This window comes from Zalophus californianus, chromosome 2 (assembly GCF_009762305.2).
Source record: "Zalophus californianus isolate mZalCal1 chromosome 2, mZalCal1.pri.v2, whole genome shotgun sequence".
Classification (NCBI taxonomy): Eukaryota; Metazoa; Chordata; class Mammalia; order Carnivora; family Otariidae; genus Zalophus; species Zalophus californianus.
In genome coordinates this window covers 56236313-56249166 of record NC_045596.1, presented here as the reverse complement: position 1 = coordinate 56249166, position 12854 = coordinate 56236313, and positions in this window count along the sequence as shown.

Sequence of the window (12854 nt, the reverse complement as noted above, 5' to 3'; positions counted from 1 at the left end):
AAACACTGAAGGAGTGCTTAACTTGGTAAAATATCTTGAAACCAGTCCTTTGTGACCTTTCCTTTGACTCCAATCATCTCTGCTGATTTTATAAATGATTTTTCCCTCCAAACAATTACAGCTACTAGTGAACATGTTAATGATTTGGCTTTTAAAAAAAATTTAGTGTTTCTCCTCTCTTTTTTCTCTGTGTTCCCCCTCTTGTCCATAAAACCAGTCTTCTTAACCTCTTAACTGGGATCTGTAAATGTATGAAATTGTATATAAGAATTTATGTGTTTGGGTGTAAATGCATTTTTTTCCCTGAAGGAGAGCCCATATCCTCCAAAGTTCTCTGACTTCCCCACTTTTTTTGTTGTTGTTATCTTCAATTATTAAGATTCTCTCATTGTCCTAGATGTGAAGCCAGTAGGAACAGAAAAGTCTTTCGGTTTCCTACTGTAGATATGGTGGAAAGAGTCCAGGCTTTGGAGTTGGCAGGCCTGAGTTTAAACCTTCCACAAATATCCGGTTGTTTGTTTCTCCATTTAATAAAATGGGGATAATATGTTTCTTTTAAGAAGTAGATTGAATAATGCATGCCAAGGGCCTAGCACCTAGTAGACATGGAGTGACAATCAGTGACAGATCAGTACATGGTTCCACATTACACCTTGTAATGATTTATTTTAATTTATTTTATTTTAATTCTACTATCATTAATATTATACTTTGTAATGATTTGCTAAGGAGTCAAGGAATAAAGGCAGTCATAGTTCTCAGAACAAAGATTCTCCTCTCAGCACAACTGTGGAGCTGAAGTTTTATGGATTACTATTAATAGAACACTCTCACACTGCTGGATTAGTGAATGAAACACTTGAGATGAATTGTGCCTTTGGAATTCGTTACTGGGGGCCACATAATTTCTAAGTACCCATAACCTTCACTTCTCTCTGGAACCCTTCATATAGCATATCCACAGGTTCTAAACATGAGACAGAAGTGAGACACTCTTCTGTCGTAGGAGAAGGGGAGTTGCTGTTGAACTCTCAAAAATTAAATGGTTGATAGTGTTTTATTCTACAAACATTTCCTGAGTGGCCTCTTCATGTGAAGGCCCAGCTTAAGTGCCCACTCGTTCTGCACAAGACACCAGGGTAGGAAGTTTTCCGAGTCAGAACTCAGCGTTGGGTTCGAACTTCCAACTTCCATGACTTTCTTGTTTTAAAATCTTGGTCGATTGAATTAATCTTTTTAAGCTTCAGTGTCTTCATTTGTAAAGTAGAGGATAATAATAGTATTTCCTTCATTGGTTTGTTAAGAATTCAGTGAGATAATTCATTTAAAGTTCATAGCATAGGGGCGCCTGGGTGCCTCAGTGGGAAAAGCACCTGCCTTCGGCTCAGGTCATGATCCTGGGGTCCTGGGATCGAGCCCTGCATTGGGCTCCCTGCTCAGTGGGAAGCCTGCTTCTCCCTCTCACACTCCCCCTTTTTGTGTTCCCTCTCTCACTGTCTCTCTCTGCCAATAAATAAATAAATAAAAAATCTTTAAAGTTCATAGCATAGAGCTCAAATAAATCTTATAAATAGATAGATAGATGTTATCCATGATTATGATTAGATATTGCTTAATAGCTGCTTTAATACTGACCACTGATATATTTCCTGAAGATTTTTTGAGGAATGTTTCATTCATTATTCTCATTATGCTTATTCATTAAAAAACAAAACAAAGCAAAAATGGAAAACAAATACAGTCCCCCCTCACTTCGCTGCCCCCGGAGCAACAAAACGTACATAAATAGAATACAGAAAAAAAGAAACGGGATCATAAAGTTGATCAGATTTATCCAGTTTAAGTCCGGCTTTTGGCCTGCAAAGACAAAGTTATTCTGGGATGTCCGGAAGTTCCTGCTGGTGGATGGTTATTTATTTGGACCACCCTCAGAGGTAGTGTTTACTTCTTGGAGCTCTGAGTCATAACTCTCTCGTAGGTACTCAAGATCAGTTTTAAAATGATTTGGAATCGAGGGTAGACTATCTTTCCTCTTCACCCGGAGAAGAAAATGTAACCCAGTGGCTAAGAACACAGGCCTTGGGGTTCAGAATACTGAGTAATGTCTACACTGTGCTTAAGAACAGCACCTGTTCAGCACTCCTACCTAAGTCCTTCATGTGGGTTAAATGTTTTTCTACTTCTTACACCTCATATAAGCTGGTTGTGATTTCATCTCAGTGTAGAGATCATTTATTTGTTGACAATTTGCTGTGTATGTTGAGAGCTGTTTTAAGCACCTTTTATGGATTAACTCATTTTTTTCCTCACCATAACCCTACGAGATAGCTTCTCTTATTACACATATTTTACTATAAGGAAACCAACATGCAGAAAGATTATATAGTTTGTTCATGGTTCCGCAGCTTGTAGGTAGCTAAAGCTGGGTAGTCTGGTTCCAGAGCCCCTGTTCTGTCCTCCACTCCATGCTGCCTTGGCCTGAATTGAAGCAATAGTGGGAAGATAGAGTTTTTTAGCTTTTCCTTTCAAAACAGTGGTTGCCAATATTCCTATTTTGGTGTCTCAATGTTAACTGTGGAGAAAAGTCACAGGAAGTCAGACTATCTAGCTTCTAGTTCTTGATTGATGACTCACCAACCTTGGGACATTGGGAATGCCATTAGACTTCACAGTGTTTTAGTTTCTTAAAAAAAAACAAAACAAAACACCTGTCTATTTGTTTTCCCAAGCATATGATATTATCCTTCTGCAGTAGAGTAGAATATTAGTGGGCTGGACTTTCAGTCTAAGAGAATCCTAAAATATTTGTAGTTCAGTTCTGATGAAATGCCTAATTGAGGAAAGTGGTTTTGGAAAAAGAGCTATCGAGGCCCCTGGGAACTCCAAGGTCTGTCCCTGGATCAATCATACTATCAGTAGGCTATACTTTTAGATTAGCTTAGCTCCTTTAAAAAATCACCTTCATTAAGTAACACTAAACTCACAAATGAGATAGGCATAGGAAATCTGCCTTTATTAAGTGACCATTTATATTGGGCACAGTCCAAGTGAGTGGTGTTAGAATGGTGAACACCATAGATAGTCTGTGCCTTCACGGAGCTATTTATCCAACAGTGGATCTAGACATTGCAATATCAGGTGGAATACTGTGTAATAAGGAATAAAACTGGAGAAGTTCAGAGCACGTAAGAGTGATTTTATGGAAAACATCCCAGAGGAAGTGAGATAAAAGCTGTTACCTGATATCTGAGTTGAAGGTAGCCAGAAGAGCATAGAAAAGGATGCAAGGCAGAGAACAGCATTGGTGAAGTCTGGAGGAAGAATGAGAAAGCTGAATCTCCACAACTTAAAAATATCTAGAATGGCTGGGAAAGAACTCCAGGGCTGAGAGTGGTGAGGGGCGAGGCTGGAAGAAGTGAGCGGCGCTAGTCAAACTGATGGCAAGCTTGGCAGAGGACTTTTCCATAAGATAGTGCTGAAAGCTGCATTACATAAAACTCTACAGAGAAAATTTCTTCTAGAATTTTATTTCATGAAAAACCTTGCTGTCCTTGATATATATTATTTTTCTGGAGTCACATTGCTACTGGGAGAATCCAGACCAGTGATTTTCCATTCCATAGCTTTTTTGGAGGAATACTGATTTCTTTTCCGACAACTACCATGATGATTTATCTCCTCTCTTGCTATACTTATAAGTATGTAATATTCTGGTTACTAGGAAACTCAGAGCTGAATTTGTTGTTTAATTAACGGTGGATCCCAAGTATAGGAGACCTAAGCTAGAATAATCTTGGGCGCTTTCTTTGAGGAAAAAGCTCACACAATTTAGGTAAGAAAGTAAACATTTGTTTAGACAAGAAAAGAAATTGCAACCAATTTCAGATTTTAAAACAGTAACAAATAGTACAAACATCACAAAACCTGGAAAAAATATTTTTACGAACTGCCTGGCCTCTCTCATAGCATCTGTATGTTTCAAGACCTGTTTCTCCTTCTCCACATACATATTTCTAGTGTCAGCTGCCAGAGACATATTCCTATCACAATAGTCTCTGGTCCTGCATGTTTGGGTCACAGGCAGAATGAGTGGGTGTGAGAAACATGGGAAGTAGGAACCTTTCCAGAAGCCATTTCTACATGAGGGTGGCTAGCAATATTTTAAGTATACACAAGAGTTGACTGTGGATCACATCTATATGCTGTGCTAAACCCAAACTGAATGTCTCCCCATCGCAACTTCCCCCGAATGTCCATGGCTATTCCAGTGCTATTCGAATTTAGGAAAAACATAATTGAGGGACCACAGGAGTCCAAAGAAACAGCAGTTTTAGCTAATTGTGGGCATCTTTTACAAAAACTCATGGTCATGTGAACATGTTGCCTGGGCCCCTCTAAGGGGTGCAAGGGCCCTGAGCTTCGTAAATGTAATGGTGAATCTACCTCTGACCCTATATTGAGCCTGTCTGTATTTCCTTTCTGCTTGTGCCTCTACCTTCTAATTTTACTAACCTTCCTACTATTTCTTGCTGTTGTCTAAAGTATCTTTCAAGAAGAGACAGTTACATCAATTTAGCTAATGAAATAAAATAGTGACCACAAACCCAGCCTAATTACCATTCTTTTATAGTAACAGAACCTTGAAATATAGATAACAGTAATAACTTCACTTACTATGGGCTGGGCACTGTGCTAAGTGCTTTAGAAGATTTTTCTTATCTAATATTCACAAAAACCCTACATGATAGAAACTATGATCCCCCCACCAAGAGTTTACCATTGAAAAAATGAAATCTTAATGAAATTAAATAACTGGCACCAAGACTAAGTGGTAGAATGGGGATTTGAATGCAGGTCTGCCTGTGGTTAACCCTGTCACTCTAAATAGTGTAGACTTACACAGTATGCATGTTTTCACCCGTGGTGTCAAGACACCAGAACCAAGATTTTATAAAGGACCTTCTGCAAAAATGAAGTGGGATGTGAACTTAAATGAAGTGGGTTTGTGAAGTTTCAATTCCAAACACCAACACAAATTATGGCTTTTTTGTTCAATTGCATGGAAAGTAAAAAAAAAAAAAAAAAAAAAAAAAAAAATCTTCTTTCTCCTGAAAGCAAGAGGCTGTCTCTTCATATTGGGAATGTTGCACATGATGGGCGAGATGAATCACCTTTTAAATGAATAGTTAGAGCAGACTAGATAATTGAGTAAGTTGAACCTTGTTGAGCCTATCACATCATTTCTTACCAGACATCATCTAATCACTTTTTCCAGAAAATGCTAGCATCTACACTGACTCAACTACACTGAAACGGTGCACACATTTCAAACTCTTCTCCCTAAACAGGCCCATATATATGGGGTGCAGCCCTCTGTTTATGGCTTTTGTATAGTGTGGGTTCCCTTTCCCACCCATCACCACCCACATTCACCCACCTATTCACAGCGAATGAATCTCCTAAGCCCACCCACAGGATGTTAGATCAGCTCCTTGGATCTCAAGGGGTTAACCCTCATTTGTTTAGCATGCGACTTAGGGATAAAGTTATGTACTTCAGATATATTGTTTTCTGCTCAAACTCTGAGTGGTAGATATTTAATGATTGCGGGGACTGAGGCTCAGGGTGATTAAGTAACAAACATGGGCTGAGGCTCCACAGGCAGAGCGTGGGTTTGCACGGAGGTCTGTCCCCGTTTTCCATTTGCCACAAACCAACATCACAGGGCTGGGCAAACAGGCATAAACAGCGGCACCACTTGACAGGGGCCACCGGAGTTAGTGTCACCTGCATGCCATTTCCCCGTTTCTAGCCTCAGGCCCATCTTGGTTCTTTTACTTTCCTCTGATGATGAGATCATTCTGGGCCCAACAGCAATTCAGTATTTGCCTTTCTATAAGAAATGTAGGGACCCAGCATCATTCAGTGTTCCCAAGAAAGTAACTGGAAGGGACTGGGGTTTTAAACAATGGACATTTTTCTTTCGTTATTTTTAAAGAAAGGTTTCTGTCACAGATTTTTTTTATTGTAAAGCTTTCTGAAGAGAGAAAATAATTTAAAAGAGATACCATATATTTTCAATTTTTTAAGAACGAGTTTCTAATTGAGTGGAAGTTTCCAACCACAGAAAAAAGAGAAGAAGCTTCTCCAAATCATAGGGTTTCAGATACTTTAGAATCAATCGCCTGAAAGGATGTGTCTGCATCTTCCTAGGTTCACAGACCTAAAACCTTGGGGTCACCCTTGACTGTTCTCCAATTCCTGGACAAATCCTGTCAGCTCTACCTTCAAAACAGATCCAGAATCAGACATTTTGCACCACCTCCATCCACTGTGGTCCAATCTTACCACCTTAGTAGTTGCTCTGCTTCTTGCTCCTCTTCAGTTTATTCTCAAATCAACAGCCAGAGTGATACATTACATATATACCTCAGATCATGACTCTCCTCATTGCAGCCTGCATTAAAAATAGTCTTAAGTGGCTGCCGGTTCTTATGTGATCTGATCTCACTTGATGTCCATCTCCTCCAGCCTTCTATCCTTCCTCTGCTCCAGCCATCCTGGTCTTGTTACTTTATCATGATACCGGGTGTGCTTCTGCCTCAGGACATTTGCATTGGCAGTGCCCTTTGGTTGGAATCTTTTTCCTAGAGTTGACATGGCTCACACTTTTGCTTCCTTTAGGTCTTTCACTCAAATGTTACTTTCTCAGTAATGCTTAACTTAATGAAAATTGTCACACCATCATCTTCTTTAATTCCCTTTCTGCTTTATTTTTTTCTTTTGCACTTATCATCAATTCACACATATTTTCCTAACTTAAATTTTGTTGTCAGTCTTTCCTTTACAATTAAGGCAGGGACTTTTGTCTGTTTTTCTATTACTAAATCCTTAGCACCTAGAACATAGCAGGCACTCAGTAAATACTCATGGAATTAAATAAAATCTAGTAACGAGGGAACTAAGGCCAAAGAGATTAGGTGATTTTTCCAGGGTTTCATTGCTGGTTAGGCTCCGTGTTTGGGTGCATTGATTTTCACTTTGGTGCCCATTTCACCACATGATATTTTGTTTTGAGCAATTCCTAGCAACTGATACTATATTCTGTGTTTGAGCCTCAGTACATCAAATAATGACAATGGGAGAGACAAAGAGAGAGGTGGAGAGAGAGCAAGAGAGGGAGAGAGAGAATGTGAGAGAGAAAGCAGAGAGCCAAAGAGAGCAAGAAGCAAAGAGAGATATACATCCCAGGGTGTGTACACACACACACACACACACACTCACAAGCACACGTTAGGAAGACAGAGAGACCAGAGACAGGAAGAAATATTCAGATGACAGAGACAGCCCTAACTGGATACATGCCTCCAACCAGGCCCCATCCAAGGACACTCTCCAGCCCACCGCAGAGCTATCAGGGTTGGTTGCACTCAAGCCTGTTCCTGTCCTTTAACACCCTTCTCTGGGAGCTACAGAACAAAGTGTAAACTCCTTAGCTTGGCATAAAAGTCACCATCTGCCTTTTCCTGTTTTTCCTAACATAGCACTGCAGAATTTTTCCTGACATCATGACACTTCTCGCCATATTGTTCGATCTCCCCTCTACAGATTCCCCAGATCTTTCCACAGATTTGCCCATCTGCACATGTGGTTTCCTGAGCCTAGAGCTCCTGCTTTCCTTCTTCCACTTCGAAAACTGTATCTTTCCAAAGCCAGCTCACAAATCCCCTCCTCTGTGAAACTTCCCTCTTCTCTCCCAGCAGAGTCCACTTTTCTATCCTTTGAGTCCATTTCTAGTTGGGAGCATTTGCCACAGCATCTGAATGGCCTATTCGTCTTGGTGCCATTGTATCTCTAGGGACTAGACACATGCCAGAGCCTAGCAGGTGCCCAAAACATATACCACATCTTCTTTATCCATTCATCTGTCGATGGACATCTTGGCTCTTTCCACAGTTTGGCTATTGTGGACATTGCTGCTATAAACATCGGGGTGCACGTACCCCTTCGGATCCCTACATTTGTATCTTTGTGGCAAATACCCAGTAGTGCAATTGCTGGATCATATGGTAGCTCTATTTTCAACTGTTTGAGGAACCTCCATACTGTTTTCCAGAGGGGTTGCACCAGCTTGCATTCCCACCAACAGTGTAGGAGGGTTCCCCTTTCTCCGCATCCCCACCAACATCTGTTGTTTCCTGAGCAAGTCATTATCTCTTTTAACCTTGATTGTTTTATTTTGTTTTTAGATAAGGAAGTTGTGGCACAGAGAGGTTAAGTAATGGGGTCACAGCAAAGAAGGCCAGAATTGGGATTTAAACTACTATGTTATATTGCTCTATAGTATTTGTGTAAGAAATAATGTTTTCAAGTTCTAATGAAATCCAGGCATAGAGTTAGGGTTAATTTATGTGTTTTCTTTCATCTGTGTAACACCAAAACTAAGAAGGTGCCTCAGACTGTGGTAGAAGGTAGCAGAGAATACCAGACTGGAAATGCTTCCTTCAGGCTGGCTTCCAACTGTGGGTCCCATATTCTTCTCTGTGTCACCCTGAGCAAGTTACTCAGCTTATTTAGAATTCAAAGTTCTATTTTAAAAGATTCGGAAGTGTGTATATGGCTAGTTTTTCTCTAAGGACCTTTCAGTTTTGAAACCATTGCATTCAAATGTCACCTCCTCAGGGAGTTCTCCCTGACCGCCCTGTCATCCCTTCTTCCTCTTTCTTCCCTCACCCTGCTTTGGCGTTCATCACAGGGCTTATCATTATGAGACACTCTACCACACATTTGACCTTCGGTTCACTGCTGTTTTCCTAATGCCGAGAACAGTGCTTAATGCATGGTGTTCACTTGAATCCTTGTTGAACAAATGTGTTTTCCAGGAGACTGGGATAGGTACTAGTCCTCAGACCTGCTGTGGTATCGTCCACAAAAATGTATGCTTTGTGCTAACGTTTCTAAAACTGAAAAAAAAAAAAAGGCAAATACTATGTTTTTAAGAATCTGCTGTTAAAGGGAAAATTACATTTCATAAACTTGGCTTGAAATTAGCTCACTTGGCATATTTGGGCACTGGGTGGATGCGAAAGAAAGTCTTAGAAATGCAAGACAGAGAGACAATCTCAGTCAGGATTTCTTCCCCTCTCCCTCCCTCCCTCCCTCCCTCCCTCCCTCCCTCCTTCCTTCTCTCTTTTTCCTTCCTTCCCTCTTTCTTTCTTCCTGCCTTTTTCTTTCTTTTTCTTTCTTTCTTTCTTTTCTTTCTCTTTTCTCTTTCTTTCTCTTTCTTTCTTTCTTTTTTCTCTTTCTTTCTCTTTCTTTCTTTCTTTCTTTCTTTTTCTTTTTCTTTCTTTTTTCTTTCTTTTTCTTTCTTTCTTTCTTTCTTTCTTTCTTTCTTTCTTTCTTCTTTCTTTCTTTCTTCCTTTCTTCCTTCCGGCCGTCTTCCTTCTTCCTTTCTTCCTTCCGGCCGTCTTCCTTCTTCCTTTCTTCCTTCCGGCCGTCTTCCTTCTTCCTTTCTTCCTTCCTTCCTTCCTTCCTTCCTTCCTTCCTTCCTTCCTTCCTTTCCTTTCTCTTTCTTTCTTTCTTTCTTTCTTTCTTTCTTCTTTTTCTTCTTTCTTTCTTTCTTTCTTTCTTTCTTTCTTTCTTTCTTTCTTTCTTCTTTCTTTCTTTCTTCTTTCCTTCTTTCCTTCTTTCCTTCTTTCCTTCTTTCCTTCTTTCCTTCTTTCTTTCCTTCTTTCCTTTCTTTCCTTTCTTTCCTTTCTTTCTTTCTTTCCCTCTTTCTTTCGCTCTTCCATTTTTGCCAAGGCTGCTGCCAGCAGAATTGCTATAGCTTCCTTTCTCTGGGACTCAACCCTCCTCACTGCACGGAGACAGCGTAGTCCTAGACGGTCTTATTGAAATGATGTTCAAAGTGTGCTAGACACTTAACTCTAGGGTTGACCTTTTTTATGTCAGATTTTCCAAACCCATCTTTAAATATCACCTGCACATTTCTAGTTTGTGAATAAATTAGAATGTAAATCCCCATCCACTCTGGGAAACCCACAGTCATTTCCTTCCCTGCTCTCACTGCAGCTAATGTTTAAGTCATTATCAACCTGGTTGTTAGGTGGGTCTCCGGGTGGAAAGCTGCTGAAGCCTGGGGAAAGATGAAAGTGCAGGGGAGAGCTGAAGGCATCAGCAAAGGTGTTATGAACAACGGCCCCATAATGACCATTTCTCAACACTGGGGATTGTGTTTCTAACGTCTGGCTTCCGTGCTGTGTGGTTGCCATGTGGTACTTCTGCTCTCTCTCCAGTCTCTAATGCTTATGGAAGAAAGGAATTGTTTAAACTTCTGGTTTGGTCTCCTGCTTTGCCCAAAGCAGCACCGTCTGTGTTGACGTCATTTGGCTGGTCGCCCTATGTTGTCTGTATGAATCAACCCTTTAGTGCTGAGCAGTTTCAGATGGAAGTGGAATATGCTTAGGGATTCAAAGCTTTTATGTGTTTGAGACTTATTTTCCCAAAGAGAAGCATATTCAAGTTCTAATGACATTCAGATTGTGAGTCTGGGTCGGTGGGAATATTTGCTTCAGCTCATGCACTACCAGATACCTAGTGGGTATTTGAATGATTACACTTTAGGCCATCTGAGTAATCATTGAAATTTTTTGGCAGAATTTTATGCATTCTCTCCATTTACCTTTTTTTTTTTTTTAAGGAAAAATGACTCATAGCTTTTGTTTGATTTTCAAATGAATGCTCAACTGCTCTGAGGGACCTGTGTGGGAGAGCACTGAATGGGGCATCTGAGGGCCTGGGTTCTTCAGCCTCTAAAAGCAGCTAGAACTTGAAAAGAAAACATTACTTTTCTGGGCATTGAGTCGTCTCATCCATAAATGAGAAAATTGAATTAAATCAGTGTTTTCCCAAACTTTATTCATGTACATAGTCATTTATGTACTGCCTCCGTGATTATTATCTTATTATAATCTGTACTATTTATTTAATATTTTTTATTTGAACACTGAAAACATTTATTTTTAAAGGAACCTCATTTTTGCATCTGTAAACAGGAAACCAGCATTGCTTGATATAAGTAAAAATATTTATGTACTACATAAAAATTATTGTCTTTACACTGTTGGCAGGGGTTCTCTCACTGAGACACATGGGCATAATGGATCTGTTATGTTTACCACTCCAGATGAGCTCTCTCTCCTCCCTCCTCTCTCCAGGAAGGCCCAGAAAAAACACTTCCTTCACTAAGTCATAATGAAGACCTCTGTGGTTTTATCGCCTGGAGGGCATATATGATGATGGGGGTTGCTGCTTTGGAGTCTCGATGCGAAATATAGGATTCTGTGATAGGAGAGGGCAGGTGGTGGTGCTTATCCCTCAGACAAGGAGGATGTGATTATCACAATAGGCCACAGGATGGAATGTAATCAGAGTGCTTTGATCAACAGGGATTTGTGATGATGACTAGTAGATCATGGGTTTCTAGATAAAAACTGATGGACATTCTGTTAAGATGCTGCTTGCCATGAAAAGACAAAAGGATTCTATTCACTGAGCTTAACTCAAGTCACCTGGTGGGATTCACAGTGTCTTATCTAGTTCCCAGACCTACAACTCCCCAGCTGAGGGGACACCTGGTCCCTGTGAGAAAAGACTACATATATATGCCATGGAAGTTTCCCTAAGCCTTCTCCAGAAGAACCTGAGGCAGTTTCCTAGGGTGTATGGGATGGAGTGGGGGAAGGGAAAATACCCAGACTGCCAACAGGTTATTAGATGGTGGTTCTGAACCTGCAAAGCCTTCATAGTTTACCAGCTCAAGCTTAAGGAAGTCAGATGACAGATGGAATCTTAGTCCATGTCCGTCTGACAGTGGATCCAATGGATCTAGCTTATAATTATTTTTCCAGTCCCAGAATGTATAGTGAGAATAGATGTATTTAATAACTGGCAGAACCTACATAGACTCCTACATATGGAATGAAAACCATCATGGTAGGAAGGAAGGTCCTGGAACTGTACCCCTTCTTGCAATGCCCCCAACAAGATGGTAAGTCCTGGAGAGGGAGTTGCAGAGATTAGTGTCACCACTGAAGACTTGAGGGATACAGGGAAGGTATCTTTCCACATCCCCATTTAACTCACTTGTTTGGCTGTTGCAAAATGCAGATGGGTCATGGGAAATCATGGTAGATTATTGCAAACTCAGTGATGATGCCAGTTGTAGCTGGCTGTAGAGATGGCACCTTTATTGGAGCAAATTAGCATAATCCACGGCACCTAGTATGTAGTTATTGATCCAGCAGATGCTTTCTTTCTATTCCAATCAGTAAGAAAAATCAGAATCAGTTTGTTTTTAAAAGGCAGGGATGATATCATAAAAGCCAGCTACAAAAAGCTCACAGCGAATATCATTCTCAATGGGGAAAAACTGAGAGCTTTTCCCCGAAGGTCAGGAACACAGCAGGGATGTCCACTCTCACCACTGTTGTTCAACATAGTACTAGAAGTCCTAGGCTCAGCAGTCAGACACCAAAAAGAAGTAAAATGCATCCGAATCGGCAAAGAAGTCAAACTCTCACTCTTTGCAGATGACATGATACTCTAAGTGGAAAACCCAAAAGACTCCACTCCGAAATTGCTAGAACTCATACAGGAATTCAGCAACATGGCAGGATATAAAATCAATGCACAGAAATCAGTTGCATTTCTATACACTAACAATGAGACAGAAGAAAGGGAAATTAAGGAGTCAAGCTCATTTATAATTGCACCAAAAACCATAAGGTACCTAGAAATAAACCTGACCAACGAAGCAAAGGATCTGTACTCAGGAAAACTATAGAACACTCATG